General features: G+C 40.2%; 1 long non-coding RNA gene across 1 annotated transcript in view; it reads right to left on the bottom strand.

Moving 5' to 3' along the window:
- The window catches only part of LOC129204985 (uncharacterized), a 52453-nt gene extending 32886 nt beyond the window's left edge, over positions 1 to 19567 (bottom strand). Inside the window, exon 1 of the long non-coding RNA XR_008576551.1 lies at positions 19175 to 19567. This is a non-coding gene — a long non-coding RNA (uncharacterized LOC129204985). The remainder of the gene's footprint in view (positions 1 to 19174) is intronic.
- Between the last annotated feature and the right edge of the window lie 2820 nt (positions 19568 to 22387).

Genomic DNA, 22387 nt, shown 5'->3' with positions numbered 1-22387 from the left:
CAGCACACTTCTATAAGTAAATATATCCATCTATATGATCATTGACTGAGGAGAGGATGGAAGATCTCTGACCTACCATCTCTATTTGCAGCTTTAAGAGCTCAGCTATGAAAGCCTCAAGTTCAGAGGTACCAGAGCAGGACTTTTCTTCAGTTTTCTCAAAGACAGTGGAGCATTAAGCATGCAAATAGTTTTTAGCAATGTTTTTAGCAATGGTTGTCTTTCAAAGGCTTATTGACCTTAAAGCTATCATTCTTCATAGATCATCCTTGCTGTCTCTCCATAAACTCATTCCAGGCTCAGTATAAAACAAGGAATATTGATTTAGGTTTGGCCTGCCAGTCCCTATCACATCCTTCTGTGAGCTATACCTTCATGTGGATAAAAATTTTTATTTGAGGGATCCTGAGATGAGTAAATAGACAGAGGCAGTCACTAGACTGTCCCTCAAAAGCTACACACACACATGGATACTCTGCAGGGCTTAGAACAGAGCACATCTTTTAAATCAAAGCAACCAAATAATATATCATCTGTCACTCTGCTTCTCTAGCCAACAAGCTATTTATAGAGTAAGGAATACCTTACTTTTAGATGTACCAAAAATATGAGAATAAGAGGTGCTGAACTATCAAACTACACAAAAATGTCTAATCAGTTCATCTTGTTTCCCTAGAGCCCTTTTTAGTCATAGTGCTTTTAAGATCTTTTCTCTAACATATTACTTTGGATGAATTTTTGAAGAAAATGGAATTTTAAAGTGTCTGAAGAGCCAGATCAGGTTGTGATGTTTGTTTGGAAAAGGAAATGATCCCCAGCTGTTGTCTGCTATTTCGAATGCTTTGAGGGAAACTATCTCCGACCCGCAGCACAGGTTTGCACTGGCTGTCCTGCACGTCTTCCGCCCTCTGAATTGCCTCCAACGTCAGTGGGAGATCACAGTGAGGGTGACCGTACAACACGGCTCCTCAGAGCAGTTCATGGGAACCTCCCAGAGAGTGGCTTCAGCCCTGTTTCACAAATGTGCCCTAGGGACCGTGTTTTCCTTAGAAATGGGTACAAAATGCAAAGGTGGGCCTGGATTCAAACACCATCAGGTCTGAGTGTTCTCACATTTGGACAAAGGCTTTTACTTAGATTGTATAAGGGCTCTTGAAAAATATATCAGTCTACAATTTTTTTGTTGTTGTTTTTTTGCTGTTCCAGTACTTGGCCTCTCTGAAGTCTCACACAATAGGGGGACAGAGGGCTATCAGAAGACGTCAGCGCGTCACAAGTTCTGAGTGAACAGGAGGAGGTATTCTTCACACAATATCCACTTAACCTCTTGAATTCATTTCAACAGGATGTCAGAAGTCTAAAGGCAATTACACACATTCGTTCACACAAACTGCCTCAAGTGAAGTCATAGACTTCTGGAGACTACATTACTCTGGGGAATGTCACCATCTGCTTGATATTTTTACTCTCCTCTCCAGCACCTACTGTTTGCCACTGGCAAAGACTGGGTACTGCACCAAATGGAATGTTATTGTGACACAGAATCCATATACTTTGTAATAGAAATTGCCATAGTTATTCATTTGTGTGCTGGCTTCAAAGTACACACAAATAGACATTGACGCATTTTGGAAAATTCAGTACATTTCTATTCATCTTTCATCTCCAAAATACAAATTTACTGATGTAGAATGAGATGATAAAGAAATGGATTTACATTTCATAGTAGCTTCTCAAAGGTTACTTGGATTTGTTCTGTGTTTCTTTTTTTCCCTTGTTTCCCAGAATTTTTTAGAATCCTTGTTACTTGAGCATCCTGAGGTCATGTCTGTCTTGTGAAGCTAAGGTTTGTACCTGCCAAACATCATGATGTCTGAAACTCAGCTGTGTCCTGGCTCCAGCATCAGAAACATCTACCAAATGCATAGGAAGAGTCATGTACAGGACACCTGCTGACAGACTGGACTGCAGTAACCCTGCCTTGCACCTGTAGCATCCAAACCACTGGAGTTAGAGCTTGGGCTGACAATATGTTATCATGCGTGCCTGAATTCTCCTTCTCAAGGTATCAAGTGTTTGAGCTAGGCTTGTTTAGTGTGTGTTCAAATATTTACACTGGGAATGGCAGGTAAAACTGATCTTGAGGCTGTGTTTAGTACTTGGCAGTCCAGTTTTCCGTCACATACTAAGCCCACACTGGGTGCAAACACTTGGCTTTAATTACCCAGTTCCTTCTGCCCAAAGACTTCCCTTCCACTTATCATTATCATGTGTGTGAACTTTTTAAGGACAGTGAAATGAGTGGTTTATCAACATCACCTTTTGTAAGCACAGGCCAGACCTGCCTGTGCTCCGAGTCGACCAGTCTCAAGAGGCAGCTCACATTTGTTAGGACTGTAGCAGAGCTGGAGCGTGCTTGCCTGTTAAAGCTCACACAGGAGCAGCCTGAGAGGGGCTGGGTTGCTGTCAGCAGAGAAAGCCTCTCTGCCATCACCAACACCAGCACAGCCAACAACATCAGGCCAGTTTCCATCTCCATCAAGGTGCCAGACACCAAGCATTTCATTGCTGCCATGTTTTGTTTTGTTTTGTTTTGTTTTGTTTTTTGAAGGATGTCCTTACTGTCCATACAAATCAGTAACACCTGAGTCTCTGCTGGCCCTTGGAGAGCAGGTGCTTCTGCTTGCAAACATCATCCTATCTTGTTCAGTTATTTGTGCAGAAAACAGCATACACATCAGAAAAATAGGGGCCTCTTGAAGAAACAGACTCATAATATGGAGCACATCAAGATGTTTATAACGAGTACATGGATTGTTTTAGTGGAAGGTCTTACACGCATGTGCCAAAGACCACTTTTTCTTACTAGGAATGATATCTGAAATTTAATTTCTGCTATAACTGTTATGTATTGCTGATACAAACCCAAAATATTATTGGACAGATGTTAATCCAAGAATTATGTATCCTTATTAGGAAATGTTTGGGTAACAATTCAAGGGTGATTTATAAACTATAATGTAAAATATACAGGATTATTTTTAAAATGTTATAATATCATACCATAGTGAAAAGAGCAAGGAAAATGAAATATAGCACTAAGAGTCTTCTGCTGCAGAAAGCCATACGTGCATTGTTCTTGTGGGTTTAGCACAGGGGAAAATTATTTTCTTCCAGAAAAAGCCACAGACAAGTAATATGTAGCTATACATATATGCTCATTAGCATTAGCATGGATAAATAAGTTACAGGCCAAATTTGCTGTGGGGTTGAGCTGTAAACAAGACAAACTAAAAACATGCTAACAGCAGCAAATGCAAGTTAGTAAACCTCTTCCCATGAGTCTCAGGTACTGGTGTATGTGTTTCATTTGTTGAGCATTTCTTAAGGTAAACAAAGAAATTCAACAAAAAAAATCTCTACATGCTTGTGCTTCTCATTTTGACCTCTCCAAAATTAAAGTTCTTTCCCATCTGTCTTATATCAGACTACAGAAACTTCACAAAGATGTATCAATCTTACTCTATAATTTACCCAGTGCAGTTAGAAATGCAGTTATTAAAATTCTAAAAACAACATCAGAAACATAAAAAAATAATTAACAGAATAACAGGAAAACCAGAAAACCTTAATTACTAGCAATCCTAATGTAGCAAAATTATTTTCTAGAGTCTGCTCTTCTATTTTTATTTTATCAATAAAATAATTCTACTGGGACATTTTTGTCACTGAATACAATTCTTTCACTATAACCAATTGGCCTCTGTAGTGTTCCATGTAGTGCATAACACAAGCACAGTGAATAACTTCTATCATGAAGACAAATATGTTTCTTCCTCATAGCACCCTTTTCAGGGTTATGATGTTAATGTGTCACAACCCCAAATAGTGCCATGAGACAGAGGGAAAACTTTAGATAAAATGCAATTTCTGCCATCTGCAGAGAACATACTGTGTCAATAATGTGAATGAACAGTGATTTTAACATGCTTGTTCTATTTTAAGAACAAGTCAGATTTGCCTGCCATGAACTCCTACAGCAGACATTCTTTAAAACACAACACTGACAATTGCATTTTTTTTCCCAAATAAGTAATACCAGATTCAAACAAAATATTAAAAAACAATAAAGCGTAGAGAATTTTAAAAACATGGTTCTTGTGAAAACAAGGTCAGCAGGAGCTACAGAGGTGGCAATGGGATAGCACTCAGCTAACCAGGTTACCCAGACTAACAAGGCCCATAATAATGCAACTCCATAGTATGTACATCCCATCCATTTTTTTATTCTCCACGTGTTTTGATTCATGATTAATCCTGGATGCGTACATGCCCCCATCCTCTGTCTCCAACACTGGCTCAACTCTCCGAATGGCCACCAAATTCATCCAAAAGGTTCCACATAAAAACATTTTGAAACTTTCCAGTAACTGCTGTATTTTATTGTACGTTTTCTCTTGCAGGTAATGTTCCCTAATCAGTTCAAATTTGCTGTGTTTATCATTGCAGCAGAATGAGAGTTCAATGAATGAAAAGTCAAATGAGCACAGACACTCCCAGATTCAAACTACATTATTTGACAAATATTCTCCAGCCTAACAGAGGCATCTATGGCCCTATTTAAGCAAACTACCAGCTGCACTAACACTGGTATAAAATTCTGTTTGACTCTTGAAAATGCCATCTCTAAGCATTTATTCTGGAACACATGGTCTTTGCAAACAATGATGACTTGATGTGAGGGAGGCCACTGATTCTCCAGATGACTGGAGTAAAACTTGGTGCTACTCATTGCTGTAACTGGATTTAAGAGTGCAAACCTCCCTTATTGACACAATATGTTTTGCATGCTACAGGGTGACTCTTCTCCCAAATCATAGCAGGCTGGAAAAGTCATTGCATGTGGATGTGACCTTGCAAAAGAGCAGAGCCTGAAGAATTCAACCCTGCATCACTTGCTGCATACAACTTACCAGAAGGCTGTTATGATCGAGACCTGTGCTAAGCCAGGACAAAAAAGGTAATGGCACGGAGAGGTGCAGGGTTGTATCAGAAAGGGTATCCTGGACCTGGGACCATGCTCAATCACACACTAACTCGTCTGGCAATAACAAAAAGTTCTAAAAAACAGATGGAAGCTGTGATTACCAGGTTTATCTTGTGAAAATAAAAAGTGTAGGTTAAAAATTGTGGGTTTACAAGGTCATCAGTTTTGAGCAGCTCTTTTTCCTATGTATAAGTGTGTATCAAGTTGCTAGTGGCTTGCCACAGTGGAACATTCGCTATACATGGGACACACGCCAACCAGTTTAGCTTTCTTCACAGCATTCTCAATGTAAACATGGTAAAGCCTTGGTCAGTTTAGTCACATTGTAAACAACACTATGCAAATAAATTATGAAGTATAATAAAGTGAATAGGAATTAAGTTCATTTGCTGAGTAAACAACCACTAGAGCAGTAATAGCAGTCATTTGTCTGACGTAACGGCAAAATCAAAATAGGATCTTCTATTACCATAATCCCTGATCTCAGCAGAACCCCTTAATGAAGTAATTCTTCTTGTGATTTCTAGCTGATGATGTTTTTAAGAATTACAGCAAACATACTGACTGAAGGATTCACCAAATAAATCACAACAATCAGTATAATCCTATAGCACAGGCAACATTTATAGTAAGTGTGATCATGCTCTGTGCTCCATATCTTCCAAGCCTCCAGGCAGGGCAATAGGTCACAGTCTTCCACAGCTCCTTTTCGGCCCACACAGCCGAGCTCTCTTTCTGTGGAAAACGAGAGTTTAGGGAGGATGCACTGACTTGAGCTTAGACGTGCATGTGGCTAGACCCTGCACTCCCAGGTAGAACCGTTTAGAGAGGCTTTTGTAGCTTTGTCTCACCTTTGGCTTCAACCATCCAATGCTGACAATGCTGGGGGACATTGAGAAGTGGTCTTGTGGTTTGAGGTGTGGGGAACAGATTTTCTGTGAACCCCACCAGGACTGTCCATCTATGATGTGCTGCCTCTGGCAGCAGGTGATCAGTCTCAGAGGAGAAGGGAGAATTCCCTTCCTCTACTGATTCTCATGTTTTCATATGACTGCAAAAATGTCACCTGTCACAAGAGTTCAGCAAATCAGTCCTTAGCAGAGGAGCGTCCACCCCAGCGTAAGAGAAGGTAGAGGGACACGTGGAAGCTCTTTACAATGGTGAGAAATGGGGTCTCTGATCAAGTAGAGGTGATCTCCAGCCAATGAATATGCAGGAGCAGATACCAGATATGGAAGAGTAGAATGGTATCAGGCTGCTCCTCGAGACTATAGAGCACCCTCATTCACCTGGATTTCTGCAAGAGTTCTATCACCCATAAAAGTTAAGGGGAAGCTTATTTGCCCATCTAGAAATGGATAGGTACTCCTCAACAGAGTATTTGGAATACATAAAACTTATTATTATGTGTATTTTTCTCTGGACTCTGTGGAGTTTAATAATTTCCTCAGGAATAAGTAACAATAAAAAGTTAATTACACAACTTAACCTGGATTCTCAGTTATAATTTATATGGCGTAACAGGGAAATTATAATTCTACAGTGGTCATTTGATCAGCTAATGATTTACAAAGACTTTTCTATTATGTTTTCTGGAAAATATTATAAAAAAAGTCTATGTCATAGCTTAGGATTATTCTAGCTAAAAAGTTACCAAAAACTCCATTATAAGGGCTTTCATCTGTGTTTACCCTTACTTGGGTTTCCCCTTTTATCTGTTTGGCCATTTCTCACAATTAAACCAGTCCTTTATCATATTGCCAGATTGCCTTCAGGTTGTTTATTTTAATCTTAACATCATACATTTTATTTTATGATTACTCAACTATAGTCTCCAAAATGTAAACTGATTTTTATTGTCTGGAAGGGAGAATGTAATATGAAACAGAATGACAGGGAGAATTCTGTTAAACCATATTTCAGGGAAACTCTTACTAAAAACACAAAAAAGTGGTTTTTTCCCACTTTTGTTGCTAGCTAAAATTAACTATACCTAAACGTATTTTGTTCTAGGCACAACACAGTGCAATTTAGGGCATTTCATTCAAGCAGATAGAGAGATTCCAGAGGAGATCTGCAAAAGCCTACAAAAAATGAAAACATGATTATTTTCAGAAAACACAACTAGAGAACTTGGAGATACTTGGTCTAGATGGAACTAGACTGGTAACAGTCTTTGTATACATAAGCCTGCTGCAGAGAAGCAAGAAATAAATTGCTCTCTACTGTGAGCAGGACAAGAAGTCATTGGTTTGAAACCGCAGAAAAGGGGAGAGAAATTTTGAAATCAATCCAGGAGTAAAAAAGTGCTGAACTGGAGCACCTCCACGGTCAAAGAATGTCTGCCACTGAAGAGGTAACAACAAGCGAAACACCTGAGTCAAGAATGATCGTGAACTCCATGAGCCTGCAGCTAGCCAAGCAGATGGATTAAATAATGGCGCAAAGACTCTTTCAGAATAATCTAATGCATTCAAAAATCAACGACCTTCTGACTGAGATCTTGCCTGTGGTCTGGCATCTTTTCACGTGCCAGCTGACGAATTCCTTTCTTTCAAACCACCTGTTCTCTGCAGAGCAAGTCTAGGAGACATGGCATAAGCAGAGCACAGCTGACGCGACTTTTCTACAGTCAAAACATATTAGAGAGATTTATTTTCCTGGTTATTCAGCTATAGAAATAACCAATTTTTTTTTCAATAAATTATAATAGTGATTTCTCCAAGGTTTTAACTTCCATTTGTGATGGAGTAAAACATCTCTTTCTTTAAGACCTTATTGGGAACTAACAGTAATTTTGTACCTCACTAAGTTATGGCATTTGTGATGCTTAAATAAAGCAAACAGTAGACGGTTGTGGTTTGTTTGGGGTTTTTTTAATTGTGATAGGGTATGAAAATTAATCGGTTTTCATCTCACCAGTTAAGTCAAGGTAGGATAGGTATGTGCACAGCTACAAAAGTGAGTATCTAGAGCTCTTTATAAAAACTGCAGAAGGTTCGTTTTTTCTGTGGAACAAGTGCACATGTGATTTTCCCTTCTTCCCTATTACTAGCTATGAAAGAAAAAGCATGTGAGTCTTGTTGTAATTATTATTTTTTCCTGCATTTAGAAATATTATTTATGTGAAAGCTGGGTATTTTTTAATTAATACAATTAATTCACAAGACAAAAACAATGTGTCTAGTCTCTACCTTTATACATGCTGAAAATGAAGTTCCTGCTTTTGGATCTACTCTGAATTTACATGTATATAACAGAGTGAAATTCAGTCTTTCAATTACAGACAAATATTTAAGTCTACAGTTGTTGCCCAGCTTAGTTTCTAGTCAGTTTGTAAACTAAAAAATCTATTAGAATGTTGCATATGTTATGGCTTTTCTGTTTTTAGGCTCCTGATGAAAGAGATCAGTAATCCTGAAAATTAGAAAATGCAGATCTGTTTTTCTGTGTAGACTTTATCATATCAAAACACATCCTACAAGAGACAACTAATAGCTACACAGTATAACTACAGTGTAATCAATGTGGTGGCTACATCACATAGTTTAGAAACCTAAATTACATATGAGATAAATTATGTCAGCATACATGGATTTTTTATTTTTTTTTTCTCAAGAGTAATAATTTCTTTACCAACAGAGACAAGGCTGGCATTAAAATACTTTTTGCAGATCTGTAAACTCCCAAAAAAGGGACTCACGGGCCAGGCTTTAGCAAAGCTGAAGTGATGCCCAGAAGTAAGTGAGCCCCCTCCAACACTTGTGTGTAAGGGAGAGTTGAGCATCGTGGGCTGCATCCCAAAAGAGCCAGGACATTTATTTGGTAGCAGCCCTCCCCTGAGGCAGGTGTCCAGGTGTCCCACCAGCCTTTTAACAAGCTGTCAGAGCCCTGTCTTTTGTCACCCAAGTTGTGGCCTCTTTTCTTTCCAATGCAGCCGTCGGTGACCCATTTAACACAGCCTAGCTGGAGCTGTGCTCCTCGTGCTCAAGCTCTCACCAACACATCAAGGCCTCCCTCTCCTCAGCTCCCTTCTTTGCCATTCAGGATTTAGACCTCTACTCACCCTGGAGCTCACTCAGCAGAACTGCTGTGAACCACTTTATTAAAGGCTTCAGATAACCTCTGAAAGAGCTTAGTTCAGTTTGTCAGGTGAGCGAATTAGGTGGTGAAGTGTCTTGTTTTGTATGACCCACCACTTTCCCACCCTTTACTAGTGAGACAGATCAGTCTGACAGTTGCCAAGTTTGCCAGGGGCCAGAATTACAGGGTCGTGAGCAAGCCCTTAGGATCTTTGGTGGAAGAGAGTTCTGGTCTATGTTTACTTGGCATCAGCTCAGTGATTCATAATAAAACCATTCATAGCCTTTCTTTATAGTTGTAGCGGGCTGGGGGAAATGCTGAAAAACAGAAGGTGCCACTTGCACTGCCCCTGGAAGCTGTCAGCTTTACAAGTTGACCAAAACTACTGAAATGGTGCCAATTTGCAGGGTTACACCCAGTAATTCTTCAATGCCTTTGCTCAATAAACAGGATATTGTTTACAAGAGACCAAGTAATCTACTCCATTACACAGTCCAGCCTCTACCAGTTATCATCTATAAATAAATCACGTAGGGAAGTGCTTTTAGCAACCAATCACACATAATAAACCCATTGAGATCTGCTGTGTCACCTTTGCCAGCCTGCGTCCTACACAGCAGGGGCTGGAGGAGAGTCCTGCTTGTCTTCATGGACACACTCCATGGACCTAAACATTGCACTGAAACAAAAAAAAATGACAGGACTGATGGTACGTCCACAAAGCAAAATAAAACACCATGGCTAATGCAGAGGAAAGCAGCAATTATAAGACTTCTGTTCTGCTGAGGAAAGGAAAGGAGAACAGACATACTTTGGTAGCATACGTCATCTGAACCCAACAGAGCCCACAAGAACTGTAATCATCGGTTTCCCATGTGGTCTGTTACACAGCTTGTGTCCTAGCACTACTATGTTTTACAATTTAATGATGCTTTTTAAATTAAACTTCTACATATTTTCATTTGATTATAACTGTGGAATGGAAACAGTGTCCAAGCAAACCCAGGCATGCTTATTGTCCCCCAACTCTCACATGTGCACATTCTGAACTCACACATGTACACACACAGCAATCTGATGCAAACAGTTTTAAAGTACAAGGACAAAGCTTAGTGCATTTTAATCATATTGAAATTACCATTAAATCCATTACATCCCTCTGTTTTTCAAGCACAAATTTAACAACCTTTTAAGACTTAAATAATAATGGTTCTATAAAATTATTTTAAAATAATTTTATACTGGGAATCTTACAGTTCTTCTGTAGAAACACAAAATGAAATGTAAGTTTGAATTTTGTGTTCACCAGAGACAGAACACCAGCTTCCTTCTGCAACTGCAGTTTCAGTCTGTCTGGATAATTATTAACTGCTGATTCTCCCATAAATGCCATCTAGATTCCAATATTTTCTAGCCTGTCATAATGAAAAAAATTGCATTTACTCTTTTTTTTTATATCTAGCCATATATCTGGATGGTAAATTCACCAATTTATCAAAGAAATTGAAAGAGGGAAAAGCTAATAAATACTATGACTCTTTTATGTTTTGCAAAATATGCTATATTGCCTCCTAGCCTAAGCCTTGGCAGTACTGCCTTTCTTCACAGTGATAACGCCATCAGGTCAACAAGGAATACTCTTGAATATCCTGTCTTCATTTAGAATATGTAAACTCCAGTACTGATCAAGTTTTCTCTTCAGATGTTAATAACTTGCTAAGGTACTGCCAGACAACTGTCAGGATGTCAGTTTGACTACGAATATCAGCTAGTAGTCAGCATGAAAAGTCACTTTGTCCCATAAAGGCGTGACCTTAGCCATGTGCATGAAGCCAGTCCAATTGGATTTTATCTGTCAGTGAAGAGAGAAGGACCTTTTTAGGAAGAAATCAAGGTGATCTCAGTCATATTTCACTGACATGGCATGACATGATGGGTCAGGAAGGTTACCCTGAACAAGATTTTGTAAATTCTTCACAGAGAACCACGGATATCAGAGGAATATTTGTGATGAAATGACAGTTTTGCCATTGACTTCAATACAAGAAGAGCTTTGTACAAAAAGAAAAAAAGTCTCACACCACCAGAACAGAACCTTAAAGACTACATTGTGTAACCAGGAGAACTCACAGGTGAATGACTCTGTACCATGGGTAGTCTAGTCTCTCAACAGTGTAGGTTATCTGTGGTACTATAGTAGAAGTACATGAAAATACAAGGTATATAACTGAAACCAAAGATAGCCTGAAAGTGACAGCAGGATGTAACATTGAGGAATATCTGGGACGGGAAAAAGGCTCTGAATGCCATGACATAGAGAAATGTATCACTTACACAGCAAATTTGCAAGAAGCAGAGACGTGGATATCAAGTGGAGAACAGCTCAAGGGACAAGAAAGAAAAATCTGTCATATGAAACTGGGAAGTGCAAATTAATAGAACTCTGAAATGTTTTGTTCCTTACCTACAATATAACCTTGCATTTTCATACTTTTTTTCCTAAGATGCAGGTAGTGTTAACAGCATGGCAAGAATTTCAGATTTCAGTGATCTGCTCAGAGAGTTACTCGCTCAAGAAAATTGTGTGCTTGTTTTCCAAACCCTGATGAGCTCTTGCACAAGATGAGCCACTTCATTTATTATTAAGCTGGTAAAAACATGCTCTTTTCCAGGCAAATATCCTAGCAGGAATTAATTACACTTTGCAGTGGCACTCCACCACTCTTTGGGCAGCCCAGAGAGACAGACACCTCCTGCACGCCATTCCTTCCCTCTCCAGGAAGAATCAAAGCTACTGCCACCAATGCCACCTGAAGGTGCCCAGCACTATTAGAAACATACTCTCCACTTTGCCGTGCAGAGAAGTTTGTTTCAACTATACCCCAGCTTATTCCTAAAACAGCCGTGACTCGCAAACTCATCAATTTAATGGCATGCAAGGTGTTAGAATGAACAAATACTCCTTCTCCATAAATAAAGGAGTAAAAGCTGGTGCTGAAACTGAGCACTAGTGCCATAATACATGTCAGGCAGATGTTTCATCAGAGAAAAACCCTGACTTACATACTGTGCTGCCTTACACGTATTATCTGTTTCACGATGAAAAGCAAAATGCCTGTTAGTAGTTTCTTCTCTTAGCAACACCAGATTTTATTGTGGCTAATGCTATCAAGCATCTCTCTGCTTTTTGAAAGAGCTCCCAACTTCCATTTTACTAAAATGTGACAGATCTTGAAAGCTGTTTAAACCAAGCCTACGTCAGAAAACAAGTCCAGCATTACTGAAAATTTTTTTACTTTCTTCAGTCCAGCTATGTGTCATGACATCAGCTGAAAGCCTCAAACAGGATTACCAGTCTGTAACTACTGCCAAGCTAGATGGGATTTGTAATCAGTTTAGCATACAGATTTATAGCAATGTTGAATCAACAATACAGAAATGTCTAATGTGAGTGCATATCGCAGTGCAAAGAGCCTCTACACTGAACTTTCTTCAGAGGCTTCATTTGACATTGTCCCACCACTAACAAAGGGATTGCCTCAGGTTTCATGGTTTTAGGTCTTTAGCTCATTCCAGCCAAATTCTGCCCAAACATAAAAGCAAGAAGGGAAGTGCCTGTCACCGTTCTGTGATGATGCTTCAGCACAAGTAAGGACAACTACTTTCCATTACTGCGAGTAACAAGGGAGCTGGCACTGGAGATTGGAGGGTGATCTTGTAGTCCTTCTAGCACCTAAGTTCCCCCACATAAGGAGAATTGTTCACCCGTAATGCAGTTAAAAGATATTTTTTGCTGCTTACTCATACAAATTGCCTTGGGTAGATTTGAAAATTATGCCCCAGTCTTTTAAAGTATATGCAACTGGCATGAATGAATGATTATAGTCTTTCCCTTACATGAGGGCTCATTTTCATACCTTTTGCATGATGAGTAAGGGAACAGCATTACTTCCAGATAATTTAGTTATCAGTTTTTAAAAATCTAGGTTGGTTTCCTAATGCACCTGAAAGCATTTATGTGCCCTCCAAAGCTTTTATGCAACTGGACTGGGAAACTCTGAGCCTTCCCTATCGTACAGTTGTTTCATAATTCTGTGCTTAGCTGTGAGGATCTTCTCTGGAGTTTCATGAACAGAGAAAGCTGAGAACATAGAACTGTCAATGATTTTTTGTGGACACCTTTAAAAGGGCTATTTTGGTCATACAAAGGCTAAAGAATATGCCTTTCCATGCAAAGAGGAGGATTAAATCCTTCTCAAGAGAACATCTTAAGTGACTGAAGACTGCATTTTGTGCTTGATTTCACCCATTCATATTAACCACAGGTTTGACTGATATGTGAAGCCCAAATGCTATCTGCAGCAAACCATGAATTACAAAAGTTTCAAAGTGGCTCTGACAGGTAAGAGAGTATGTTTCCAGTCATCGGAGAAAATAAGGATGGTATAGAAGATGTAAGATAAAGAATTTAAAAAATATGTTTCCCTAACAGTATTCCATGAACTTCATGGAAATTATTTTTTCTAAACGTGGAATTGTTTCTCTTTGTTCCATGTACAAGGATTTCATATGCATAATATTCCAAGTTGTTCGCAAGCTCTCAGTTCCTGCACCACAGTGGAACTTGGCTGCAGATTCAAATACCTAAATTCAGATGTATATGTGTAGGCATCCACGTGTGAGCCAGCTGGGTAAGCTTTCCACAGACAGCAGCGTTCTGGTCAACCCAGTCAGTGGAGACTGCAGAGTGGTTCATCATGCCCCAGAATAAATGTCGAGGGCCTGATTCATTTGCCTGAAATGAAACTCTCACTGCTTTTTGTGTAACGTCAGGTAGGACATCCTGCTTCACCTTAATCTTCACTCCAGAAGGACCGCAGTCTTCCATAGTGGTGGTGTTCTGTGGATGTCATACACCCTGAGGCATCTCAAGTAATGGTAGAGACCTTAAGTTCAGGCAATCAAATTAGTGGCTGGTCTCCAAGCACCATTGATTCTGTAATAGGAACTCCCAAGCACCTATATTTATGGATCTAAATTTAGGTGTCTCAGTCTCAAATGAATCCTACCCTAAGAGACTGATCAGTCTCTTATATACTACCGACCAACCTTTTGATAAAATTTTACCTTTTTTACCATATATTAATAACAGAAGTCAGTAAATTGCTGTGGTGGGTTGACCCTGGCTGGAGGCCAGGTGCCCACCAGAGCCGCTCTCTCACTCCCCTCATTCACCAAACAGGGGAGAAAAGGCATAACGAAATGCTTGTAGGTCGAGATAAGGACAGGGAGAGATCACTCACTAATTGTTGTCACGAGCAAAACAGACTGAACGTAGAGAGGAGATTCATCTAATTTATTACTAAGCAAAACAGAGTAGAGGAATGAGAAATAAAATCAACTCTTAAAACACTTCCCCCCACCCCTCCCATCTTCCCGGGCTCAACTTCACTCCCGGCTTCAACCTTCCCCGCCTCAGCGGCACAGGGGGATGGGGAATGGGGGTTACGGTCAGTTCATCTCACGGTGTTTCTGCCGCTTCTTCAGCCTCAGGGGGAGGACTCCTCTCATCGTTCCCCTGCTCCAGCATGGAGTCCCTCTCATGGGAGACAGTCCTTCAGGAGCAAACTGCTCCAGCGTGGGGTCCCCCACAGGGTCACAAGTCCTGCCAGCAAACCTGCCCTGGCATGGGCTCCCCTCTTCACGGGTCCACCGGTCCGGCCAGGAACTTGCTCCAGCGTGGGCTTCCCACGGGCCGCAGCCTCCTTCAGGTGCCTCCACCTGCTCCAGCGTGGGGTCCTCCACGGGCTGCAGGTGGAATCTCTACACCCCCTCATCCTTCCTCCATGGGCTGCAGGGGGACAGCCTGCTTCACCATGGTCTTCACCACGGGCTGCAGGGGGATCTCTGCTCCGGCGCCTGGAGCACCTCCTCCCCCTCCATCTGCACTGACCTGGGTGTCTGCAGAGTTTCTTACATCTTCTCACTCCTCTCTCCGACTGCAAAAGCTCTCTCTCTAAGTGTTTTTCTTCTTCTTAAATATGTTATCACAGAGGCGCTGATTGGCTTGGCCTTGGCCAGCAGCGGGCCCGTCTTGGAGCCGGCTGGCATTGGCTCTGTCAGACACAGGGGAAGCTTCTAGCAGCTTCTCACAGAAGCCACCCCTGCAGCCCCCCTGCTACCAAAACCTTGCCATGCAAACCCAACACAATTGCTAAACACTCTACTGGTAGGGTGGAAGCATCAGTCTCATAGCAATGTATTTCAGGTATTCAATGTCTAAGAGGAGCTGCTGGCTTTTGCTAGAAAATGCGATAGTTATTTTTTAATGATAGTATTCTACTTCTACCCAAAATATGGCACTGCAGAATATCAGGTCAGAAAACTTAGGAAATGTCAGACTATAATTAAATATGTTCTACACATGAGAACAGATGATGAATACATCATGTCTCAGTGGGCAGACTGTGCCTGCAACAGAGAGAAAATTCTGTAGTGATTCTACCAGTAACTATGTTATTAAGAATGCTGCTAACTAGAGTCCATGTGAAAACAAAAGGTTTTGATCGAAATGAAATTGATAGAAGAGCTTAAAGTGGCTTTTCCACTTCCATTAAGACTCAGAAGCACACTCACATTCATACCAGAAATAAACATGACATACATGGAATTTCAAAGTCCATACAAGACTAATTAATAAATCTAATCCAGAATGAAAAAAAAAATTAATTAGTTAAATTATAATTTCTTGGAAGTTAATGCACTTAAGCAAGTTGGTGGGGATCAGCATGTAATACCCGCTGGGACTGATATAATGGAACAGTAATCACTGGATCTCCTGACTATCCAAAACACTGCAGAAAAGGCCTTGAAAGTGCAGCTTTATTACATCAAAGCTCTTGGTCCAAGCACTTAGCCAACATAGTCTCTGCCAATTCCATTACCAAGTTAGTCACTCATATCACTCCCCAAAAAAGAAAGTCTGCATAACACTGTCTCAAGTTGTTCAGCACAGGTTTTGACAAATGATAAAATGATTTTCTATATGCTTTGCCATGTGTGCATGCATAAGCCGTTCTTTCGTATCTAAGCTAAACAGTGTAATGACCACTAAAGGTAAAAGAATCACTGCGGCAAACAAAATAGTCTTTAAGCTTTTGACACATCTCCTTGCCACATTTCCTCAAATGTCTTCACACAAATATATTTAATGACTAAAAAAATACAGGTTTTATTTTGGGATCATAGACCAGTGAATGCCTTACTTTCCTACAACTCAGTAGAATACTCAAATTTATTAAAAATTTTGTCTCATTTCAAGGTAAATATCTGAAGACCTTTCAAAGAATGGTTCCCTTCTGGTGGAAAAAGAAAGCTTACAACAACATTAAAAAGTTTGAAGGAGATAAAGGTATTACTGTGAGTGAGAAGAGAACAAGAATCCAGTCTAGAGCAGGGAAATAGCAGATGAAAGAGTGGTGATAAAAGCTGGTTTGATTAAATTTGCTCTGACATCATTTCAAAGCCATCACCCTGAAGATTTCATGGAGGTTAGTTGAGGCTCCAGAAGGCTGGTAAGGGCAAATCAAAGGTCTTGGGTCTTCCTTTGGAAAATGAGGGAAGCCAGAGGATTAGAGGTCAGTCAGCCTAACCTCAGGTCAGTACTAGAATGAAAATCAATGTTATTTGAAAACATTCAGAAAATAGCAAAGAGATGAGTCACAGTCAATATAGTGCTGACAAATCTGTCTAATTTACTCCTACAAAAGGAGTCTGGGCCTTATAGGTAAGGGAAATGCTGTGTTTCTTAACATCCACACATTCACACACTTTCTGGCGCTGTCCTACATCACATTTTCATAAATAACTTAGAAATAAATAATGTACAAATTGTAAATAAATACTACCACTGCTATGAAAAAACTATATGCAGACAACGCAAATCTACAAGGGAAGTAAACTATGCTTAGACCCATTTTCTGGCACAGAACATCCTATGTCCACATTGTTTAACTTCCCCTCCAGAACATGGTGACAACATCGAAGATGCCTGTGGCTCAGCTTAATCGATCCATGTCCTCTGGTCCATGTCAACCTCACCCATGCTCAAATGTCACTTGAGGAAATGTTAGCTGTCTTGGACCAAAGTCACAACCGTAACTGTTCTAGCAGTTTATAAATAGCACAAATGATGGAGTCATGATCCCAGGATCATTCGCTGGCATGTTCAATTTTTTCATGTAAATGTGCCTGGAGGCTAATTATCAGAGATTCATTTCCAAACTGGAAATCTCAAGAAGCATTCCAGAGGAATCTCTTCTGGATCTACAGCTGTTGCCCTTATGATCTCAATGACAAAGAGAGCACTGCAGGTGATGCTGGAGTGGGAAAGAGCTGGGAAGGCATAAAAATGCTGGAGTCAAGTTTGAGGTAGGTAGAATGGGAATGCTGAGGCACAAAATAAAGAACTGACCTTAAAGAAGACCTCGGTAAGAATAGTGTTACACACTTGCCTAGGCATAATCAGCTGCAGAAAAGTTCGGCTAGGCAGTGATTCTACATAAAATAAACTGAAGGTTAAAATGACTCACTAAATATTGCAAATTTATGGTAAGTGTCATCCAACCAGTAATTGCAAAAGACAGAGTCGGTCCCAAGGAAATATCTCTGAGTCCACATCACTGCAGCCACGCCACTGCATCCTGGTGCAAGGGACCTTGGGGCAAAATGACCCAGTGTGACATGGGGTGACGCTGCCAGGTTGGCTGAGGCACTCACACCAGATCTCCCTCTGCTGGGTAGGAACACGCCATGCCACATTGGTTCTTGACATATAGGTACCTTTCCAAGGCATTTATTTCCCATTTGCCTACCCACTGTTCTTTGATCCCTTTAATACCTTTCAGGCATCTGTGCTTTTGAGCCAGTATCTCATGCCCCTTTCCCAGGCCATCCTCAACATGCAGCATCTTTGTGGTTCCACTAGACCCAGCTGGCTCTAAAACACCACAGCATATGAACAAGAGATGGAAACTGTGCAGACTATACCTGGTCTTCTGCACCAACAGCTGCTGGCAGAGGCACCATTAGCTCCTGGCTTGCCACAAAATTACACATTTTAGTGATTACACAGTATATTCCAAGCTATTTAGCAGATCTGTCATTAACAATTACTAAATAGCAGCTCAAAACTCAAAGAATGCAGTTTTGTTGATTCATTTGAGTAGAGAATTGGGTTGTCTGGGCTCTGATCCTAATATATTTAGCACACCTCAATGCCTTATAATCCTGGCCCCTAGTCATCCATAGCTCCCTACCAAGCCACCAATTCCAATGAAAAGCAAGGTGAAGGAGCGATAACATTCATGCAGATCTTGTCCTAAATGGGGTTGGACCACAAGTGATATCTAGCTGCTGCTGGGACCTATGAAGTACCCTGAGCTCCACAGTTTAGCTGTAGCCCCTGCGACCCTCCGGTTTTACACATGGGGATTATACCTAGACCCACTAAGCAAGTCAGGAATTAAATCCACACAGCTTGGTTCCCAGATTGCTAAAGAACTCTGCAAGTCAGATGTAACCCCCAGTCTACCCATTCCAAACTTGACTCAAACAATTAAGTTTTCTGCAGTAGAAATTTGCAGAACCTTTCATGGTATTCACTGGTTACCAGTCAAGTTTAGGAAAGTCCAACCTAAGAAGTATCACTCAATCATCTTTCCACAAGGTCTATCCTATCTGGATGCACCAGTTAAATTATATTGAGACATCACTCAGATATAGTTTAGAATGCAGGAAAAAGATGCCTGTTCATACCATTTAGCCTAGAAACAACAATCGACAAATAATATTATATTCTGAGGTTACTGAAATCATTGGTTTCAATATGCCATTTGCAGTATAAACTATGTTTAAAATGGAGAATCCTGTGAATAAAGTTAGTAACTATTGCAAGAATAACTACCTAAGTTTTAAAGGCACCCATTCTGCCAGAAATGGCTAATACTGAATATTCAAACATGTTAGTTGAAAAACACCACTTACATTGAGTTATCAATCAAGTCCTGATATAAAATCCCTCTTCTTGCACAGTGTGGTTTTGTATGAAGAAACCAAACAGGTGGAGGAAGGAGTAGAAAACATCTTCAGTGACTGGCATAGGCTGTGGCAATACACTTTAAAACTATTCTGGATTACTATTTCTTCTGTTGCTTGGAATTCACTGTTTTCTGTCTCTTTGTAAGACGACTGTGTTTTACGTCAAATAGGAAACATATGTTCTTCCTTGTTTTATAGAAATAATATTTTTGTATGACTAATAATTCACATAATTTATACAATTTCCAGTAAACATACAACTTTAGACTTCTTTCTGTGGTCATTCAGAAAAAGTAGCAGAATATTTAACAGATATCAGGACAATGACTACTGAGAATGTTTTCTTTCCTTGAAAAATAAATAGAAAGGAAAGAAAAACAGATTGAGACAAAATAGGAATAAGCATTTCTTCAACTCTTCAACACAGATGTCTTATTGAATGTATCAGACTCTTTTATAGTTCTTGAGAAATCTACTGGAGAGGAATTCACTGATTCAGCAGTTAGTTATTTCTTTCCATAGATGGAGCACACAGGCCGAGGACTCTGACCCGTGTGCATTTTATTTTTGAAAGTTTAGGAACAATTCTAGTTGGATTCTTCATTTTCCTTTTTGTTCCTAGAGTGAGGGATAAAACTTCCATGGCCCTTGCATTGCAGTGACAGGACAATCTGTTCTACACGAGCAGAGAGAGGCCCTCCAGGCACTGGGATCAGAAAATACCGCAGTGGCAAATCTGCCAGCAACATCGATCAACCCACTGCAGACTGGAAAAAAAAAAAAAGAAAGTCCAAGTTCAGGTCAGCCTTAGTGACAGCTCAATGGTAGGAGTGGCTCAGCCGTTGACACTCTGAGCCACAGGAGGCTGCGTTCGGCTTGCAAGCTTCCCTTAGAGCAGCTTTTTGCCAAAATTCCTCGGATACATGTGATGGAGTTTCAGCAGTGCTTCAGTAGCTTTTTCCACTTTGTTACTGTACCCTATTTCCATTACATCCCCATACAGCTGACCAGGTTTAAGCGACCCTCAGGATGCGTCAGTGTGAAAATAATGTTTGGGATTAATTGACTTTCCCTGTTGGTATTTCCACTCTTCACAGCAGATAATAAACTTTTCCAATAGCATTTACTTGAGATCTCACAGCAACATAAACACAGAATTCAGTCCAGACAGGGTCTGCTACATCACATTCAGATTGCTGTTGATCAAGAACAAACACTGAAAAGTCATGCCTAGACAAATGACACATCAATATGCCCAGAATTTAAGGAAAACTGGTGCTGATTCAATGTTCACAAATTCTAAGCTGTCTGATTAGTCAGATCATGAGGCCAAAAAAACAAATGATGTCTAACTCTCAGCTTTCAAGCATACGCTTTGCAAAAACAGGACATTGCCAATAAAAAGACCTCTATATTGAGTCTGGTTTAAAAGTTATCCACTTCCCACTGAGTTCCTTTAAATACAAAATCATCAGTTGCGTAACTTGCAGCTATTTTCTTAGAAACACCAGTTATTTAAGGCATATTTTCTGGTATCACAAAGGTAGCTTCCTTTGTTACACAGTTAAAACACAAAACATAAGCATATATGTAAGTATTTATGCTTTATGATATTTTTTTCATCCATTTTCCCCGTCTGAGGGAAAAGGTGCTACAGAGAGATATATAAGCTGAAAAATAAAATGTGACTGGGTTCTCTGGCTTTGTATACAAGTCAGAATTGACTAGATGATCATTTTATTACTCCAAACACTTTTTAAGTGTTTCAGATGAGCAGCAATGTGTCAGAATAGTCCCAGGACACCAGATCTTCAGCAACCGTAGTTTCAGAAGACTTATCTCCCCAGTGCATCCACGGGAGGTTGGCACGAACAGAAGTCTTGGAAAGTCTTGGAAATACCAGGGCAGACCTGAGGCAGCTATTTTTAGCACCGTTTCAAGATATGGTTTAGCTCTTTGGATTCCTGTTACAGTCAAGATACTGCAAAAATCTCTGAACATTTGGTCATATGCCTCATGCTGGTTTCTATAGCATGACATGCTCTCTGCTGTCTCTCTGCTGTACTGTGAATGAACATGGGACTGGATTAGCCCACAGGGCCAAAAAAGAGAAAAGGAACTTAGGGAGGGGCACCCCAGAAAAACAGGAATCTAGTATATAATACTCATGTAGGCTGCTTCAGTGGTCAAAGGAGAGTTGGCTACCTGGTTTATGGTGAGTTGAGATGAAGTACTCTCTGGAAGGGCCTCTGTCTCTTTAGCAACAATGAAGAGAGTCTGAAGAACTAATTTTCAGTGGATATTTTTAGATGGCTGGAAATAGTGAGATGAATCCTACCTCCTGAGCTGGCACAGAAGAACTCACAATGAGTCTAGCCTCAGTCATTGGGTCTATGCAGGAGAGACCTAGGAGGGAGCTCAGGAGCATACAGTGGGACCCTATCCTAAATTCAGGAATCAGCTGAGAGAGAGGAGTGAAAATGGAAGAACAATTAAGTAATATATTCCCTTCTGCCAATTATCTGTTCCAAAGCTGAAATACAACTCAAGAGCATCACCAAGTGACTGCAGATTAAAAGTGTATCTTAACCATAACTGCAGTGTATATTCAAAGATTTCCCTTTGGGTATTTTCAGACATCCACACCCATTCTCACTCTCTTTTTGATGCTTGGTATTCACACCAGTAGCAACCATTATCTAAACTGATTCCACACTGATTTCATTCCTCTAGCAATATTAACAACACAGATTTAAGACAAAAAGATAGAACACCAGAAGAGTTTTTCAGCATCTCACAAAAAACCATTTATCTAGTACTGCAAGACATTACAGTGCTGCATGCAGCACTGAGGCAGGTATCAGTTTATCTTGTGGTTGGCTGGGAAACTGGAAAAAGATCAAGGAGAAATTCCCAAATCTGAAGGAAACTCCCAGAGTATTATTCTCTCACTTCTAACTAATTCTTCTTTTCTGTAACATTAGTCTGGCTGCTTTCAACAAGTAAAGAAAACTTGAGCAAATTGACAGAACATTTAATGGAAAATCCGTGGAAAGCTGTCTTATGCATGTGGGCAGTTCAGTTTCCTCTCCTTTAATGCTACCTGAGGGAATCAGTTAGCTGCTTACTCTGCTTTGACCTCATTGGATTCTCATGCAG

The sequence above is a fragment of the Grus americana genome, chromosome 3, assembly GCF_028858705.1.
Source record: "Grus americana isolate bGruAme1 chromosome 3, bGruAme1.mat, whole genome shotgun sequence".
NCBI lineage: Eukaryota > Metazoa > Chordata > Aves > Gruiformes > Gruidae > Grus > Grus americana.
Note: the sequence above shows the minus strand (reverse complement) of the source record. Positions and strands in the feature narration are given on the sequence as shown.